General features: G+C 45.7%; 1 protein-coding gene across 2 annotated transcripts in view; it reads left to right on the top strand.

Moving 5' to 3' along the window:
- PLCL2 (phospholipase C-like 2) overlaps nucleotides 1-20,267 on the top strand; it is a 139,398-nt gene that overhangs the window by 62,130 nt on the left and 57,001 nt on the right. The gene's annotated exons all lie outside the window — the stretch shown is intronic.

Here is a 20,267-nt window from a genome sequence, read left to right as displayed (position 1 = left end):
CCTGGACACCCCCTGATGGACCAGGATGGGCCCTGGACACCCCCTGATGGACCAGGATGGGCTCTAGCCATGATGGCGCTGATCTGGAATAAGTGAGCTGGAAAATAAAGGGGAGTACAAATGGTTGCTTGATATTAGGGATCTTCATTTAGAGGGTCAGTGAAGTTTTTTTGTGACCAGAAATATGCTGGAGAAGCCGAACTCCCATTTTCTTTTTAAAGATTTATTTATTTATGCATTTAGCTTAGGGGCCAAATGCTCTCCTTCTCTGCTATTTTGTTTAAAATGACAACCCCAAGAACCCGTTCACAATTAAGTGGGAACTTCCTGTGTATGTATCTCTCCCCCCAAACCATAAAATTAAGGTCTGTTCTCCATCCCTGTCTGTTTTTCTCATCCAACCTCTAGCCTGCCTTTCATTTTACAAATTTATTTAGGCTTTTGCAAGTTTCACAGAGCTCTCTCGTTTACCCCCCCTGGGAATTTCCTAAGAGCTCCTGATCTCGCATTCTGTCGTTTGCCATTTCTGGTGTCTTTCCCGGAGGGTGTGTATGTGTTTGGGTGGATGGGTAGTTTGTCCTCGCAAAGGCCGTGGCCGGGGCTGTTCCTTTATCAGAGTGCAGCAAGAGTGGCCAGTGCTCACACCTGGGCTGAGGGCCCGCTTGCCATTTGGAACGAAAACTAACTGTGAGAAGCAGGGCCTGGGATGGATGGTTTGATTTGTTCCCTGTGGGCCTGGCTGTCAGTGCTGGGCTCCCCTTCCGCAGCCCCAAGGCGGGAGCCCCTCTGTGTGGCAGCTGGTGACTCCCCGCTTAGCGTCAGCCAGCACCCCTGGGCAGCACCAGGCTTTCTTCTTCTTCCTTTTCTCCAAGCCAGCAGTCATACCAGAGCTGCCTGGTTTCTTACCAGAAAACAGAGAGAGGAAAGCCGTGCTGGAGGCTCCTGAAAGGGAAATCCGTCCATCCTTTGTAAAGACAAAACAAGCTTCCTTTAATTTCTTCCTTCCCTGGGGCTGTCTTCTTCACCCACATCTGCATGTCTGCCGAGTACTGATCTGTGAAGCTGCCACTGTGTGCTTTTGCTTTGAGTTGCTCTCCTAGAGCACTGTTGTTTTTTTATATCTTTAATGCTTGGGGATTGATTTTTGAAATGTGATAAATTACTTATTGAAGAGCATCTTGGCAGTGGGAATCCCTCTGGGACATTAGGGCTGGAGCTTGGGTGGAGAGTGAGTAGAACATGTGCACGTGTGGAGAGGTGAGGCTGTGTGCCCCAAATTGGGTTGTAATGTCAATGGTGGCAAATCAACAAAGTTTGAGGAGAGAAAAAAAAACCCTCCAGATCTCACCTGTCCCAGACAGCCGTTTCCCCAGAGGGCTTCCTGGACCTGCCCTAGCCCCAGCCCTGTCAAGGGGACTCTCAAGGGGACTGTTTTTCTCATCCTCGGGCAATCTCACATTCACTCTCCTTGGGAGTTGTAAGCCCCCGGGCCAAGTTTAGAAGTCTAGGGTTTGCACCATGGTCCAAAGCAGAACTAAGTGATTCCCGTGGGAATCAATCCCTGGAGGAGAAGCGCTTTGGTGAGTGCTGAACTGTGGTCTAAGCTAACACGGTGGCCTCGGCTGCCTGCCACGCTCGCCGTTCATCACGGAAACGCCAGCGTGGCTGACATGAACTGAGATGGTTATAGCAGACACAGAAATTTTCATGGTACAAACTCTTTCTCCTTCATCTAGAAAAGTATTCCAAACCACGCTTATGCGGTAGCACAAGAACGAAACGTCAGTCAATGTGGCATCTAGCTCAGGCACACTTTGGTATTCTGGGGTCACAGTTTCAAATATAATGAGTTTGGAGTAGGTCAGCCGCAGGCTGCATTTTCTTCTTATATGTTGTGAAGACACTTAATCAAATAGGAAAGCTGTTTATTTTCAGCAATTTAGGTAAATTATTATTTACAATCCAGACAGGAAGTGAATTCACAGTTGGCTGTTATTATGTCTTTTCATTCTTTTCTCAAAGATGCGTTGGGTTTTGCTTTTCTGATGTGCAGTTTAAATAAGGTCCCAACACAAGTGCTCACACTTGTTTTTGTCTTTAAATGAGGAATTGTATAGAGGCAATTTGGTTTTAAAGATTATGATTTCTTGAAGAGAAAATTAGGGTCTAATAATTCTACAGTTAAAAAGAACTTGCTACTACTATTTCCTACTTTTTCACTTGCTGGTTTTTCTTGGTATACTTATCATTGCTTATAAAGTTCTGGCATTTGGGGAAGCCAGAATTTTATTAAACAGTCAGTCCGCTCCCTGGCCCCTGATCATAAAGCTCTCATGTGGGCAGTCGCACCACTGTTGCTTCTAGTGAGTCTTTTCAGGGTTCGCCTGTTTGGGAGATCTACCAGACATCTGATCTCCTCCAGTTAGAAAAAAGAGTCATGATAATCCATACTTGACTTGGAAAGTCAGAAAAGTGTTGCTGATAAGAAAAGAAAGTTTAGATTTAAGAACCGCCCTTTGGTACCGTTTCCAACAGAAATAGGTTACATAAAGCCCAGAGGGATGGCTCTCATTAGACACACTTGCAAGGAGGGCTACTGCTGATTTGAGGACATGGGGTGGTGTCATTGGCAAAGGAAGCTTTTATGGAATTCCTTTCATGATTTCTTCTCTTCAATCAAGCTTATATGACTTGACCTCTATGTGTTTTAGTTATTTCCAGGCCCGGGGCCCCTAAGGAGCCCTCTCGGACCTTGATTCTGGAGTGGCGGCTCCGGCTGGGTGCCAGTGTCTAATCATGTTCTTTGGAAATCATTTATTTCTTCCATCTCCTCTGAATATAGAGGTTCTCTAGAATTTTCACTGCACTTGACTGTTCTGGCCCCCAGTGCTTACTGTCTATTCATTGTATCAACTGACCGTCAAGATATAAAATAAAAAAGCTGTTTTAGGCTTGAGTTTACCGCTATATTTTGTAAGTATTTCTATTGACACACACGGGAACATTGGAGGCCAAAGGGAGGAGCTCTCGGGTCCTTGTTCTAATCCGCGTCCCTCAGTTCATTTCCGAGGGAACTGAGGGTGTTCGTGTCTACTGGCGTGGTGTGTGCTTTGTGAACATGTGGGAAGATGTAAGCAGGATTTAGAGCTGTCACCCCATCTCCCCTGGGCTTGGGCACTGTCTTTGGAGCAAGAAAAACCATGGCCTGAAGGCCACATGTCGCCTGTGGCCCTGGCTGTGAGCAGGGAGGTGTGGGGGGCCAGGCCTGCCCCCCAGGGAGCCGAGGGCCGCCAGGCCTGGGTGGTGGGGCTTGTTTCCTATGGCAGCTGCTGAGGATTTTGTGAAAGAAACAGTTAGTCAACATCGATGGTTCTTGGCATCTCTGTGGACATTCTAGGGGAGGAAAATCAACTACAAACAAATTAAAATAAGAAGAAAAGAAATAGTAGAGCCGGACATGGTGAGCTGTCCCTGATTCTGATCGGAGATGGCAAGAGGAGCTGTCCACGAAGCCAAAGCACGACTCTCTGCTCTGAGGGAGTGGAGTGGGGGTGAGGGGGGTTCCTGGCTTCTGCCAGCAGCACAGCACAGGCAGAGGGAGCTGTAGGAAGGCGCCAGCCTGACACTTAGGGTGCTGGGGTGTCTAATGACTCCACAGTCACAAGAAAATCTGTGAGCAGGCGTGTCATGCTCCTCATGTCTTTATGCCTGTGGACACCTGTCCCAGCCACCCCAGGACTGGAAGGCAGGGGACAGTAATGTCCACGTCTGGGGGCCAAGGGGTGTCGGCGCGTGGCTTGCCCGGCCTCGTGGCCCACTGTCATCATGCTGCTCCTCCCCTCCTCGTCTGATTGGGGTTCTTTCCCCCTGTACCACAGAACGTTTTTAACGCTCTAATGGAGTCAGTGCTAAAGCCAATGATAACCTAATGGTGGAACGGACCCATCACCTGTCCGAGAAACTAGGATGGGATCCAGCAGGGATAGGGTCTCAGGTCACCAAGAGCCCCATTACATGTAACTCTTGAAGGCTGGACACGCCAAGGCCACGCTTAGAGCTTGTAGTTCTCATGTCTCTTTGCTTTAAAAATAGAGTGTCCCTTTAGAATAGAAAGTTCTGTGTTTCTAAGGGGAATCGGAGGAAGGAGTCTGACATTTACAGGCCTCTACGTGCCAGATTCTCTCCCTGCTTTCACTGTTGCATTTACTCGTTCAGGAGCTGGGGACATAAGTTACTATGCTTGCGTATGGATCAGGAGATTGAGGTCAAGGCAGAGGGTGCATCTAATAGCCTGAGATCTGCAGCCACCTGCAGCCTGAGTCGTGTGTAGACCCGACTGTGGAATTTGCCAGCACTGTGTCCTTACGTGCTTGCTGAAGTGCAGGAAGACCTGGAAGGAGCATTTTCAAAGACACACCCAGCGCTTCCTCTCCATGTTCTACGTACCTGGAAGGCCAGGTCTGCACTCTGCTCAGCAAACCTGGGGCGCAGCAGAGGCTGGCACACGGCAGGCACCCCGGAAATGTCGGCTGAGTGAAGGAAAGTCACAGGTTTTGGTAGGAAACTTATGATTCCAGCAAACAGCAGGTTTGTCAATAATACGAAAGTTAGCAGTGTTATCCAATCACTAGAAAATGTGACATTTATTTAACACTCTGGAATTGGACATTACGGACAGTCCCCAGATAGTTCAGTGTTGTTTTATTTTAACATTAATGAGAAAAAGGAGTCAGTACCAACATTTCACAACACACTGACTGTAGACCTACTTGCTTCCTATGTCATTTTGTTTAAAGCAGTTTGCAAGGACCCACCCATGACATTAAGTGAGGACTTACTGTGTGTGAGGCACTGTTGCAAACTGAAATTCAGGAGATATCCGCAGTCTTTAAAAATGGCTGAAGAGACCAGTGCTGCCTCTGGAGGAGAGCCCATGATAAGCCTACAGCTGTCCAGAGCAATGAGGAATTTTCATTAGTGCATTTCCACTTCTCTTTCCACTGAATTTAAATGCTGAAAAACGCCCATTATGGAGATTTTCATCAGAGTTTTTATATAAAGGACAACAAACAGGACCTTCAATCAGGTTCAAAGTTAAAAGTGAATATATTCAAGGCGTAAATACACTATGTAGTTCTTGGCCAAAGAAGGGAAGTTATCAGCTACGTGTTTTGTAAAACCATGATAAAATGTGAAGGGCAAGGTAAACACTGCTGTTTTATTACCACAGGGCCATGGATTTGTCAAGCCTGGGGTCTAGTGGGAATTCCATAAGGTTGAATAAACCAAGTTGAAGTTAAGGGGATTTTCCCTCAAGGTGAAGAGACAGCACTGCCTCCTCGGGCTCCGTTCTCTGCCCTGTCTGCGACCTGTGAACCCCCTCGGTCCCCACCCACCTGGCCTCTCACTGGAGAGCCACAGGCATTGAAATGCCTGCCCACGTGGCCTAAGGATATTTAGAACTAGCAGAAACCAATCCTATCACTGGAAATGAGAAGACATTCCCCCCTCACCCCCTAATGCTGGAGAAATCTCCCCAGTGCTGGCTGGCCTCTCCTTACTGGTTCACATCACAGTCTTAGGGTAACTAGCAAATGTTGTGATTTCCTGCAACTTGTGTGCAGACTGGCCACTTCCTTTCCCTGAGGGGAGTGGCTCCCTTGAGATTTGGGGAGAAGCTGCCCCTGGGGCAGTGGCTGTGTGGGCAGCCCCCTCTACAGGGTTTGGGCAGCCGAGGCTGCGAGGAGCTGCCGGTTTTCCTCTGGCCCTGTCTGTATTAAAGTTTTATCAACAGTGCGATTTCGTGGCCTTAACTTATTTTTAAGTGGTCATCCTGACTGAACTGTTGACTTGTACCAACTAGGTGAAAGCCAGTTATAATTTGCATTTATTAAGCCTCTAAACGTTCAAGTATGCTTTCAGTGACACTGAGGGGATCAAAGATCTTCATCATTTTCATTTTCATATGTGACCTGCTTGCAATACTAATTTTTAATTCATTTTAAAGTGATGTCTGTCCTCGCTCATATTACAGCTTCTTATACAATGTCAGTCAGACATGAGGTCATTTAATTAGTATTTGATGGTTCCCTGTGGTCATTTATTATGGATATCTATTGGGGACATTTTTTAAATTTCTTTCTCCCTTCTACCTCCTCCTTCTCCACCCCACCCCGCCCAGGGGACAGTTATCCTCACTTTCTCTTTATACGTAGTATGGCTTTTGGGGTGATAAGAGTGACCAGTATGGGGTGCCTAGTGGTGATGTTTGTTTGAACCTCCTTACAGCACAAAGCTCACACAGTGTAATTTCTCCCAAAAAGTTTACATCAGCCTAGCTTTGGTGTCTGGCTGTCAGCCCTCTTTTCAGACGTTGGTCTCCGAGTTCAGAGATGAGAGGTGCTGAGTGCTTGCTGTGGGAAAGCCGGAGGTGGGAATCATGTGGCAAGCCCTCTCTGAGGAGCTTGTCCCCTCACTCCACACAGGCTGATACAGCAGCCCGCCCCGGCAGTGACTGAGCCCCGGGTGGTCCCTCCCAATCTAGACATGCTTGTCGGAACCAGGGAGGGTCTCTAGACGTCGTGAAGACAGAGGCAGGTGGCCCAGAGACTTTTATATTGATTCCTTGTTGAGATGAGAGTATTGTGGGCAGAGTGCAAGAAATTACTAAAGTTTATATACTGTCTTTTCTTTTTACATTGCAACGTGGCCGGTAGACTGTTTAGTTCATGCATGTGACTCACCTCTTTTGCACACACGCCTCGCCATGCTGCTGTGTCCTTGCGAGCGACACACGGGGAAGGTCTACATCCGCCCACAGCCCACTCCGTGTTTTCCTCCTGAACACTGGTGCTCACAAACACAACACGCAGGAACAAAGAACAGCAGGACAGGAAGTGTCAGAGTATGTTTTCTTATTTGCCCATTAATTAGGCCATTATTATGCAAATAGATGGCTAGCTAGCGTGCTTTGCTCTTATATGTTATGATTAAAAAATGAAAAGTGGGGCCCTCCCTGGTGGCACAGCAGGTTAAAGCACAGCACACAGAAGCTTAAGCCACTTCCGCATGAGTTCGATCCCCGCCTGCCCTGGAGGAGACCACATGGCGTGGCACACCTCTCCTGACCCGCCCGCTGCTCCTCTCAGCAGTGTACTTCATCGATCTGTCTGTTCTGCACCCCACTCTGTCTCTGGTGAATCTTCTCACCCTCTGCATTTCTGGCCTGTACCCCAGTTCTGTATGAATAAATAAATAAATCTTAAAAAAAAAAAGTGTTGGTAACATTCAGGTTCCAGGGGACTTGGAATGGAAGTGAAAGAAAAGGAAAGGGGAGGGGTGAGGGAAAGCAGATGACTGTGGGAAGTACCCAAGGTTGTCAGGAGCATATCAGAGGCCACCTGCAGGGGATGACAGAGGCAGAGGAGAAAGTGCCCTCAGACTCTCCAGAATGCTCTGAGAGGAGACGGTGATGCTGACGGCAGTGGTGATGAGATCCATGGCATCAGCTATGCATCAGGAACTTTTGCCGGTACTTCTGAGTGAGCACGCAGCCACCGGGGAGGCAGGCACTGTTACCACAGTCCATGTTTCCAAAGCAGCAGGCCAGGAAGTGAGGGCACCGAGGTCAGCCCCGTGCCCTGCTGGTCAGGTGGTGGAAGGCCCCCCCCCACGGCTCCCCACTTCCCTTTTCTGTTAGGAGAGAACAAAGCGTCCATCAGCTCAGCTCAAAGCAAACTCTTAGATGGCAGCTTTATGTGATTTCTAACCATTTGAATCCCTTGAGATTAATTTGGGTGTTAACGTCAGGTGATCTCCTTTTTCACCATCCAGCTACCCTGGTAAATAAGATTTAAGGACTCGCGATGTGAAAGTCTCAGCTAAGCCCTCATCCACCGTGCTCTCGCACGTTTATTATCTCAACCATGCCTTACCAAGCCCTTTGAGAAATTAAGGGCAAGTAATTACTTTCCTCATTTTATAAAATTAGCAGCTGAGGTTTCAAAAGATTTTTTGACCTTTGCAAGGCCACAGAGCCAGTAACCTGGCTTCTAGAAGGAAAATGCATCGCTGGTGGCCAGAGTGGCTGCCCAGGGCAGTGAGGGGCTGTGCCACACCAGCCTCGGACCTGGCTTTGCACTTAGCAGCTGGAACTTGTAGCGCTGATTCAACGTCGGGTCCAACCAGAAAACAGTATTTTCCTTGAGAATGTCATCTAGGCAATTGTTACAGGTGGTGGAAACCCAGGAGGCCCATTGGTAAAACCTCCCAGAGATCATCCAGCAGGAGCTCATCCCGGAGCCCAGGGAGTGTGGCCACTATAATTTCCAGTAAACCCAAGTCAATTTTATATCATGTTTGGGACGGGGAAGGAAGGGAGATACATCAAAGCAGATTAAAAGTACACACTTCTCACTAATCTAATCTTAGATGCATTTCATAAAGACCACCGGCCACAGACTCAGCTCAGCAATGTTATACACATTTCTCAAGGGGGACGGCGCACCTTGAGGTGATGTAGGGTAGAATCCTGGGTTGCTAATGGTGACACGTCAGTAATGACGTCATGCGTTTGTGTTTTGAATGGGAATCTGCCTCGCCGCAATGGAGGGTGTGTGCAGAGTGCCATTTCGCCGAGTTATGAGGGATCGGGACCCCATGCGGCAAAGCTGATGGTTGCGTTGTGTACCCAGTGACGTCCATGCAGACCAGAGGGGAGCTCCGTCTGGGCAAGGACCCAATTCTAGCCAGACAAGCTGGGGAACTGGCTCAAGGCCCAACCCACAAAGTAAGAAACAGCCTGAGGTACCTGCCGCTGGCCCAAGGGAAAGGCCAAGCCAACCTTACAAACTGGTAGAGCGGGGTCCAGGGGACTGTCACACTGGACAGGGTGTCCCCTGCAAGTTGGCGGTGTCCGGACAGCACCCCCGCAGGAAGGAGGGTAACACGCCTGTGCTTTAACCTTGGCCATATCTGATTTTCCAGTGCTTAAAACTCAGCAAGGCCTTGACACATTGTTTATGAAGAAGGTCACTTTCAAGGCGAGGGACGGAATTTTTGAGAACTCTGAAACACGGGGAAGGTAGTCCCCAGCAGCTGAGAGTGGTGGGGGCTGCCGGGGCTGCGGGCCTTCTGCCTGGGGTTCCGCTTCAGCCCCCAGTGTGCTCTCTGCCTGACTCCTTTCTCAGAAGCCTGGAACTTAGCAAGTCAGGGCCGGTTGCATAATGGGCAGAAGGGTAGGCTTTAAAATGCTCTGGAGTCCAATCCCTCTTCAAAAGTGCTGCTTGGGTCTTTAGCCCACCGATTCTTGGAATAAGGTCAGTTACCTGCTCAGTAAGGGCTTCTGGTGATTAGTTTGCAAGTAGACTCAGAATTGGTCCTTGTTTTTTATTCCTGGGCCACTTCAGTGAAATAAGATACAGTGTAATTAAATACACCCTTTTAAGCTTAGGTGATAACACCTTTATATAGCCTCAGCATGCCTCATCAATGCACGCATTTCATTCTGATTTTTCACCAGAAAACTATTCCTTAATCTTTCTCATCTAAATAAGCAGCACCTTTGTGCACCATTTAGTCAGGCCAAAAACAAGTTACGTTAGAGCCTTCCCTTTGCTCAGACGCTGCCACTTGTCCATCTGCAAGCACTGTGAGCCCTGACCTCTCCCCTCTCTCCACCTCTGTCGTCAGCCTCGGCCCTGGCTGCCGTCATCCTCGGTTTGGGGTGCTGTCTCTCTATCCCCGCTCTTAGCCATTCGGATCCACTCTCAACGGGGTGATGTCTTAAACGGGTAAATCGGGCCAAAGCATCCTCCTTCAAGGCGTTTCTCCAACCTCAAATCCAAATGCCTTCTCTCAGGTTCTGCAGGGTTAGACCAGTGCTTGAGTCTGCAGCTTCATTTCCTTCCAGTCTCAGCAGCTCACTACACTTGAACCATGCTCATATGAACTCTGGAGCACTCTAGCTTCCTTGTGCCTCACGGTCTTTGCATTCTGTTATTCCTCTCTCTGGAAGGCAGAGTGGTGCCAGCAGGGCAGGAAAGACTCACTTACTCGGAGTTGGGGGTGTTTGAGGGAACTCTCAGAGACTTGTCTGGGTGAAATGCAGAAAGGGGAGGCATGAACCACCCGTCCGACCAGGGCCCATCACTGTGAGGCGGAGACTTGGAGACATGGAGAAGATTGGGGAGATTTCTCTGACTGAAGACAGCAGGGTGGTGCAGGGGTCTTCAGAGTCCCCTGGCCCAAAGCACTGAGCGCCAGGCTTACTGTTAGAGCGGAGCTTGCCAAGTTGGTAGGCCTGGTAGGAAATGTTAGAGCTCGTGCTTTCCAGCCTACAAGTGTACAAACAAACTTTAGTGGCTTGTTGGATAATAAGCGTTTGTGGTCAGTATGTGAAGAGCGCTTTGTTAATAAAGTAAGTGCTTTTAAAATTGTTCTGAAAACCTCCCAATGAGGGAAATCTCGTAAGTAGCTCATTTACACTGGTGGTGAGTTCTAGCAGACATGAAAGAATTAACACCGGCACTTCTCAGTACCTGCTGAAGCATCTCCTCTCTCATTTCTGATTTGTTTGAACCATCTGTCTCTTTTTTCATGCTAAGTTTAAGTAAAGGTGTGCCCATTTTGTTTATCTTTTCAAAGAGAAAGCTCTTCTCTCAATTTCATTGATCTGTTCTATTTTTAATCTCTATTTCATATATGTCTGCTCTGATCTCTTCTAACTTTCGGCTTAGTTTCTTGAGTTATAAAATTATATTGTTTGAGATTTTCCTTTTTTTTTTTAGGTTTATTTACTACTGTGACCTTTCTTACAATTACACATGCACATATCTACATATGTATGCCTAGCTTCTTTTATTTATTTTAAAGCTAATTTTTTCTTTGCATTTTTTCTTTGACCCACTAGTTCTTTGGCTGCATATTGTCTAATATCCATATATCTAAATTTTCCAATTTTTTTTTCTCTGAGTTAATCTCATACTATCATGGGCCAAGCTCATGCTCGATACAGTTTGAATCTGCTTAAATTTATTTAGACTTGTTTTGTGACATAGTAGATGATCTACCCTGGAAAATGTTCCAGGTGTTCTTGTGAGAAGAATGTGGGTTTCGTATGGAATTTTTCTCTCTGCGCCTGCTAAGTTCATCTGGTCATCTGTTGTTGCCAGGGTTTCACACTGATTTTTCTGTGTGGATGACCTAGCAACTGATGGAGGGGGTGGTCAACCTTGCATTATTGCACCCTGCTGTTTGTCTCTCCCTTTAGTTTTGTTACTATTTGCACTGTAGGGTCGGTACATAAATACTTATGAATGTAATAACCTTTTGTTGGATTCCTCCAAGGGATCCCTGTCCTGACTGCTGGCATTAGTTTAGCCAGGGGCTCTAGAAATAAGACTTAGTTCATTCCCTTAAAAAGTTCACTTTCTACTTGAGGAGATAAGTTTAACCCACATAAAAGAATTAGAGTATAGGATATACTATAATTGTGTAAATTACAGGGTAGAGACTTTAAATACTATATGAGCCTGGGGAAGAGACAACATTTAGGGCTGGACTCCTGGAGACTCATGAATGGCTTGGAACTTAAAAGACTATTTTGTAGAAGACTGAGTTTCCCTTTTATATGATTCATTGTTTTGTTTTTTCTCTTCCTGATTTAATTGTTCCCCCTATAGTTACACTAATTTCCTATGCAAACCATTGGACTAAAGGAAGGCCCCCTGAAGAAAATGATTCCATGCTTGCATAATAAATTGTCAGGGAAGGAGTTTTCCTTACAATTTAATTTTAAAATATCTGGGGCAATAGGAACATTCCTGACTGAAACTGCTACTATTGTTTTGCTGTGCTGGATGTGCCTCAGGGCAGCAGGGTTTCTGTGGAAGCTTTCCCTCCAACTCCTGGCTCTCCTAGATGGCCCTGACTTTCCCCTCAAACCACAGCAAAGCCACACTTAAGGATAAAAAATGAAGAAAATAATTTCTTCCTCATCATCTGTCTTGAAATAGTGAAGAACAGAGTCCAGTTTGGGGAGAGGAATTGTAATTGAGATGTTACTCTTAGAATTGGCATTTACAATTAGGCACTCACATTCCATGATTTGACTTGCATCTCTTTTAAAATTCAGTACAATTTACCAGTTATTAACAATAATAGTTTTGTAACCACATCTTGACATAACTTCCTAGTAAAGGAAGTCAGCCTGCTTTACGATGTGCTAAATAAGAAATTACCATATACACAGTTGAGAAATGCCGGCTGTTTTCACACCAAAGTGGGCCACTTAAGTGCCATTATTATAGATCATAAATTAAAATTCATTAGCATCAATATTTTCACTGGAATGTAAAGTATCTCTCGTGTCCTTTATAGGAGCTCAGTGCTCACCATTAACTTTTTCATTACTGGAGAAAGCCTGTGAATTTTATTGCAAGTTTACATTGGATACAGATGTACATTATGGTTTTGTAAATTTACTTAGAATACGTATTTCAGTAGTAGTGCAAGTCTTTTACCAGTGTTGTCATAAAAGTATCTCCTTCATTATAATCCTCAGATTTTGTGATGAAAGTGCCTGTTGTTTTAAAGCAGGTGTGACCCCTAAAGGAATGAGCTTTAGCCTGACCTTGAAAGCTTCATTTTCCAGGAAATGGAATTTGTTTTCTTTGTAAGGAGCTGTCAGGAACACTAGAGGAAGCAACCTGGGAGGAGGAAGCGGAAACACCTGAAGACCTCGATCTATGCTTTGAGCAACATCATTAATTTTTTTAAGGGCATCTTAATGGGATTATTGCTGCCTTTTTTTTTTTCTTTTCATATATGGTTTCTTATATGTGAGTTAAATTGTAACTTTAGCCAAATGGGCAGGGTTTAAAATTAACAAAAGGCTAAGAAATGGTTTACTAATTTGTGGCCATAGATGTGGGGAGGTGCAACTTTCTGAAGCTTTGTTTTGAGAGGGCATACAGTTGACTTTGATATTTCTCCAGTGTATTTTGGGCATCCCATCTTGCAGGTTACACCCAAAACTCCTGCAGTGGCAGTAAATAGTTAAGTAAGTCCCAAAGAAAGTGTTGTTCATTCTTTTTCTTTTGGGATAAGAATGACTTTCAACACTCCCCCTCCCCCCCATCAGAGTATTGAAATTACTTTTATGATGGTGGTTCGTTTTATTTTTCTCTCATAAGGAAGCCTTCTCAGCCCACACTGTATTTATTGAGCAGAGTCTAGTGCAGGGTGTATATTATTTCAGGCATCATTTAGACCACTTTCCAAAGACAAACTCATTTTATCATTATAACAGCCCTATGAAGAGATACTACGAGTAATATAGAGCATGGGGGGGAGGGTTTAGGTATTATTTTGGCCTCTTATTTGACAGGTAGGGTAACTGTAGAAACCAGGTAAGGCTAACTTACATTCTGTGGACCACATATTTCAGTGGGTGACCCCTAAGCCAGAAAGTTTAGAAATGATTGGATTATTTCCTTCTGCCTTTGTGTAAAGAAAACCGTTGTGCAGTTACCAATAAGAGCTCTTTCTATAATTGATTTTGCTGTTTTTATTATTTAAATTCTATCACCTATATCCAGAAAGCATGTGCTTTCCTTTCCCTTTCCTGTCTCTGTTTGGCATTTCTCACTTGGGTAATCTTAAAATTTCCTTTACAACCCTATAAAATATTTGTTCTTTGCCATTAGCATTTATGGCCCACATCCTATCTGAGGAAATGATCGTCTTTTTCTTTGTTTTCTGTAGCTTGTGTTAATAAACCATGAATTTAAGCTTTGTGTAGAGGAGGAGGGGTGGATTGTAGATCCCTCTCAGAATCCCATCTAATCCCATCTGAAACCTTCCTGTGATCCCTCAGAGCTAGCTCATGGATACTCTTGTCTTTGGGAGACAGGGAAAATGAAGGCGATATCGCTCTTTAGAAGACACAACGTTTCTATAAGAGTATTGTGTATCAATTACATTTGCTTGCAAACTGGGCTGAGTAGAGAATCTGTGGTTACAAATAGGGATGACCTGTAAGCCACCACTGTGATTCTTACCTGCGACCCCTGCATGTCAGCTTGCTTTTTCAAAATCCTAGCTGCTTAAGCCTTTTCTTGTGTACTTGTTTCTCTGCAGTTTCTGCTGTCCATGGGATGTGTATGTGAGTGATCCTGCTTGAGTTTCTTGATTGTGATTTTTAGAGCGTCCCGGCACATTATTTGTTGAAAGATTTCTTTTGCCGTCTTCATTCTCATTCTCTCCTTCCATCCCTGTGGTGCCTTTAGGACACTCTTACTTTTTCTAAGCGCAAACCATGCTCTTGTTTCCTGCTGGGGCTCTATTTTCATGTTGGTCAACAGCTCTCGGAGTCACGATTTTGTATTTTTTTGTATCGCCTGTTTTCCAGTTCATTGATTCTCTCCTTGAGTAAGCATGTGGTAAATCTGCTTAGAAGCCTATTAAAGGAAATCATCACCTCTGACATGTTGGGGTTTTAGGTAACATTTCATCGGATTGTTCTTTACAATGTGTCTTTGTGTGGATATATCCCATACAGTTGTGAATACTGTCCAGGTGATTCTTTCACAGATGCATGGCAGTTTGTAAAGTTCCTGTCTCAGAGCTCCACTCCCAGGGCGCCTCTGAGTGTGACTGTGGATGACTTTATCGTTCAAGAATGGACTTTCCCCTTAGGCACCTGCATCTCTTCCACCTGCACTAAATGTTGGAGAAGAGATATTTAACAGTTTGAGTTTGATGATATTTATGCTCAGAAGTCCTGCCTCCTCTCATCCGTCACTAGTGCTGGCGGCATGAGTCTGTCCAGTCACTAATGGGGCTGAACCTGTTGTCTGGCACCCTCCTCACCTTCGCCATGGCTCAGGCTTCATGGTCCTCTACGGCCGTGGCCTGGTGTCTAGCTGGGGCCAGGGCCCTGGAGGGCCCACTTACTGTTCTGCTCTCCCCTCAGGGTCCACCGGTGAAGGCCAGTGTGGGTGAGGGTCTTCCTACCTCTTGCCCCTCCCCCATAGTAGACTGCTTTCCCGGGCGCTTGGCTTCTGGCAGAGTCAGAGTGAACCCTTAGCCCCCTGGTATAGGTTCAGTCTGAGCCCCAAGACAACCCGCCTTCCTTTTTCTGCCTCTCCTGGTGGTCACACAGCTCTGCTTTAATCAGGAGGCCCTTCTAGCCTTGGGAAAGGGCTCTTCGCTTGGCTGGAGATGCAGATGACTCATGCTCCTTCCCAGTGTCCCTAGGAGGAAGAGGGTGTGCTGCCCCACCCCCAGTGACGTAAGGCTCTTGCTTCATATAACAGGAGGGGTGGGGGCAGTTACATGTTGACCCCCCGTGGGAACCAGCCGACTCTGATGGGGGCTCCCTGCCCTGTTCTGTCCCCAGCCTTTCTCAGGAGAACCCACAAGGCAGACTTAACGAATGGTACAAGCTCTCCCTGTGTCTGGGCTCCCAGTTACTCTAGACTGATTCACCTGTACTTGACCCAAACACAAGGCCGTTTCCGTGTCTTGTCTCTACTCTCTCCTCAAGGAGCTGGTCACTTTCTGGGGTCCAGTTCCCGTGGTTGCCTTATGATCACAGTTTTCCAATCAAAAAAGCTGTGATTTCTGGCTATTTCTCTTTCAAGTAAGAGAAAAGTTCTCTTCTGGCTTTCTGCCTTCCCGGGCATCAGCGGAACACTGCCGGCCTTCAGTTCCTGACTTTTAAGCCACCTGCAGGTTCCTGAGCCACTAGCAGACCAATTGTTACCGGGCACCCCGATGTGAACTGGGCGGCCTGTCTGTGGGTCCTCATCCACACGCTTAAAATTTAATTGTACTGCAGGTAGACACAAAAAGGGGCAATAATGGGTTTATTTACAAAGGGGAAAGGAAAAGGAACAACCTAGGGAAAGAGAGAGAGATACAAGTTAACTAGAACATCCTACCAGCTCCGCTGACGTGGAACTCCAGTAACACACTGATAGCTCGAGAGCCAAGCAACCAGCCACACAGTCCGGAGAGAGCCCTGCAGTCCAGAGAGAGAAGCGAGAGCATCTCATGTGGTTTCCTCTTTTTCCAAAAGTCCCAGAATGCCTGTTTAGCTGTGCCCTTGGGTCCTCGCAGTTCTCTCCGCGGTATTGCTGGGAGTTATAGTTTACTGGAGTAGGGGGTGGAGTCCACAAAACTGCAGAGTTCCTTCAGGACATCCTTTCCCCTAACACTGTGTCTTCATAACTCCTTGCCAGACTTGACCTCGCAAGCATCTGGCCAGTGTGGAGGAGCCATAGCCTTCGCAGGCCTCTATGTGAGTGGCAGGTGGCTTTTGACCAGCTCGGTTTTTCTTCAAGTTATTTTATTCTTTCTCAGTTCATCTTATTTTTTAAGAGGACCTTCAGGACGATCTTTTCCTCCTTCAGATCCTCCTCCCTTTTTACTTAGAGAACTCAGCAAGGTCTGAACGCGGCAAAAAAACCTTGCAGGGTAACCCTGCCTGGCCGACTCGTCCAGTGCAGAGCTGCTGTTACTGAGCTGGCGCCAGGTGGACCTGGCTTCCCTTGCAGTGGGCCTCCAGTTGTTTCAGGTAGCGGGTGGGCGCTGCTGTTTTGCTTTCTTAAGGACAGAGATTTCTTTATCCTAGTGTTTCTCAACTCCATGTAATCCTAGGCTCGCTTTGATCAGCATAAAAATTCTACATACCCTTCTTTTGGTGCTATTTATGTGTTGAGAGTAACTGGGCTGAGAGTAAGCCAGAGGGGAAGCCACTCACTGCTGGGTCCCTTTCCACCCCCCCTCCCCGCTGCTCCCCACAACGCCGGCATCACAGCCCAGGCGCCTTCACCGTGTAGTCCATGTATCAAATCTGGATATTGATTCATCATTTTTCATGATGTTTCCTGAAAAATCAAACAGAATATGAAAACAAATTGATTTTGAAATACAAGCTAGAGGGAATGGGGCCCAGAGGGTGCTGCTGAGCTAGGTCTGCGCCCTGACCCCACAGACTCCGGGCAGGGCTCCTGTGCCCCAGAACCAGAAGGTGAGTCGGACCCCTGCCAAGCACTGTGTCGCCAGCAGAGGAAATGAGGCCCATTTACTTGTTACTTCATTTCAGGATGAGAATTTATGGGATCGCCCTGCTCATTTATGAAATTGCCACTGCTGAAATATCCCAGCTGGTACTTCTACTGGCCCTTAAATTAGGTAGGCAGTGTTGTTAGGGATATGTATGTTTTTCCATAGCACTCAGTATGGCTATTTCCATTTCTAATGTTAAATATGAATCCTGTGACCATTTTTGCTCTTCCTGAATTTGCTATGGTAAGGAGAAGTTTGCCTGGTCTCCGGAAGTGCTCTGCATTACTTACAAAATTATTCCTGTTACAGAATTATTATTCTGTAAGTAAGTGTTGGTTAATGTATAAATGAACCTTTAAATTTCTTTCCCAGTCCGAATTTCATGGTTCTCTAAAGCTGGAATTCAGAATGTCGGGGTTGAGATGGAGATCCTGGGGAAGCAGGTTTCCTTTCATACCGGGTACTTGTTCTGTATTCCTTCTCTTGATACTAACAAGGGCTGATGTTAAAAATATGTGAATGCATTTGTCCTCTGGTTGTTAACCCACTGCCTGTTAGCCCATGGGCAGCTGTAGGTAACAATATAACAGACAGCCCTGAAATAGCATTTATATTACTTAAAGGTATTTTGAGGCATCTTCATATTGGTAAATACCTGTGCTGTTTATGTCTCGGCTGTCAAGTGATCAGTGCATATAAGTCAAATGCATCTAGTTTTCTTTTAGCTTAAAAAAAAAAATAGTTACAGCATCTATAGTTCGATCACTTTTCATTGTTACATTTAATCTATTTTTACATTGACATTGAAACTGCATAGATAATAGATCCCAACTGTGCTCCTGACCGGCTGCTTTAGCTGACCTGGTTTCTGGCTAAAAAGCAAAACCTGGAGAATCGAGTAGGAATCAGGTAGAGATGGTGGCATTGGCAAATTGGCAGCCCCGATCTCCTGCTCTTGACCCTCACTTCTTTGCTCCCACACGTGTGCTTCCGCCTCCTCTGCCTCCCCCCTTGGTGTGGGGAGCTGCTCCCTTCACATCGGCCTGTGAGCTCCGGCAGCCTGGGATTCTGCCCCCCCAGCAATGAGTACAGGTGCCGCTTGTTCTCCCCTGTGGCCTCTGAGCAAGTGACTCCTCCGTTGTCCTCACAGCAGGGAGGGAGGAACGGATCTTCCCATTCGGCCCACCATGCACTGTGGCCAGGGTAGTTCTGGATTTACAGCTGAGTGGAAAGAAGCGGTGGGAACTGTCTTCTGTGGTGCCAGTAACCGTGCATGGGTGTCTGTGCTGTTGCTGTTTGCAGCCAGCGAGTGGAAGGCACGATAGAGGCCTGAACTGGCTTGTGAAAAGCAAAGCAGGGATTTAAAAGCTCCACGTACCACGGCGTGGAAGCGGCTGCCTGCCCCACCCACATGCGTGTGTGAGTGTGTCTGTTATTAACCTGCCTCGCACTTCAGATTTTTCCCTCTCAATAGCAAAGAAACCTTTGAATTGGAAGCTAATGGGTTGTAGTAAATTAGAAACTGGTGGTAGAATACTAATCAATGTATTAAAATGACAGAATAAAAGACTACAATGTTGGGAAACTGCTGAATATATTTTTAATGGACAAACACCACCATTTATCTTTGTGACTTCTTACTAGTGGCATCTTTGAGACACATTATCAGAATTAGAAAATTCCTTTGCTTACTTAGTACGTTGTCTTTAATAAAGGTAACTTGTGCCTCTTTCAAAGGAAAAGACAGCCTTTGTCCTGAAAAACAGGAAATTTATCATTTGTCTCACACCCTTGCATGTGGCTGATTACACATTTAGTTTCGTGCCAACTCACTTGAGTAGATAGAGCACAATCCTTGCACTATGGATTTGGAACAGCTATAAAAGATATTGCTTCTGGATACCAATTGCTACCATTCTTCTGTTCTTTTGCATTTCATTGTTCTGAGGATGCAATTTAAAGACATCCCCGCCTGTGGCTTTTATGTTCTGTCTTAGCACTCAGATCACAAAAGCTCTGTGGTTCACTTTGAAACTTTGAGGGAAATGATGCCCACATGATTTAAAGTTTAAGTTTAATTACCTTCTGCAAATTGCTTTGGGAGGTATAGGTAGTCAAAAAGTAAAAGTGGTTTTCAATTTCAGGCAGAGAATAGCATAATCACTTTTTGAAATAGGAAGGTTTTATTCAAAATAGATTCTCTCTAGAGCAAGAAAATCAGAATGACTTTTGTGTAACATTTTGCACGTCCTTTTCCTTATTGCCATGAAAGCCGTACAACCCACCCCACCGTCTCCTTTATTTATGAATATAATAACTTTGTGAGAATGTGTCACATTTTTTTAGCCCTCCCAAAAGATGTCATGTTTTAGGTTAAAATTGTAAAAGATGTCATGAGGTCTTTAAAGTTATTTTGTTTTGTTTTTAATAATAATAAAGGCATCTGTACAGGGAAAGAAAGCACTTAAGCCGAGATAGTCTGGCGCCTAAGGTGGGCATGTATTTTATTATGTGGGAAAGTGAGTTATTGGTGCACAATAAATTATTGGTGCAGAAGACTTCTTTAGACTAAGTAAACACTGACTGAAGGTTTGCAGATGGTAGTATTGTCCTGGAGTGTTCTGGAATATTGGCATTAGGCAACATTGTTCTCTAGCACTAATCAATAATAATAAATGTGTCTCTGAATATAATCTTGAGCCCTTACCCAGATATCATACAATGCAGCAGTAAAATTGTATCTACCTGAGGTATTTTTTTTTAAAAGATTTACTTTATTTATGCACGTAAGAACTGGGGTTTTAGGCCAGAGGTGTGGAGGTGAGAGGATTTACCAGAGACAGCATGGGGAACAGAACAGGCAGAGTGACTGCAATGCACTCTTGAGGGGAGCAGTGGGTGAGACAGGAGAGGTCTGTTGTGCCATGTGGGTCAGCTCCGTGGCCAGGGATCAAAGTCCTGCTGCAGTGGCTGGAGACATCTTGATAGTGTTGAGACTTTAACCCCTGCACCATCAGGGAGGGCTTATCAGGGGTGTTTTGGATAATGACTCCTCTAACTTGAGACTTATCTACTCATTTAACCTATGTCAGTGGTTTGTACTTAGCTGTCTGGTCATTTGGTAGATAATGGTTTCCAGAAATAGCACAGAGCCTAATAAATCCCAAGTGGTCAGTAAGTGATTTTTTTCACAC

Source organism: Condylura cristata, unplaced genomic scaffold, assembly GCF_000260355.1.
Source record: "Condylura cristata isolate star-nosed mole 26May11 unplaced genomic scaffold, ConCri1.0 scaffold00033, whole genome shotgun sequence".
In the NCBI taxonomy this organism is placed as follows: Eukaryota; Metazoa; Chordata; class Mammalia; order Eulipotyphla; family Talpidae; genus Condylura; species Condylura cristata.
Note: the sequence above shows the minus strand (reverse complement) of the source record. Positions and strands in the feature narration are given on the sequence as shown.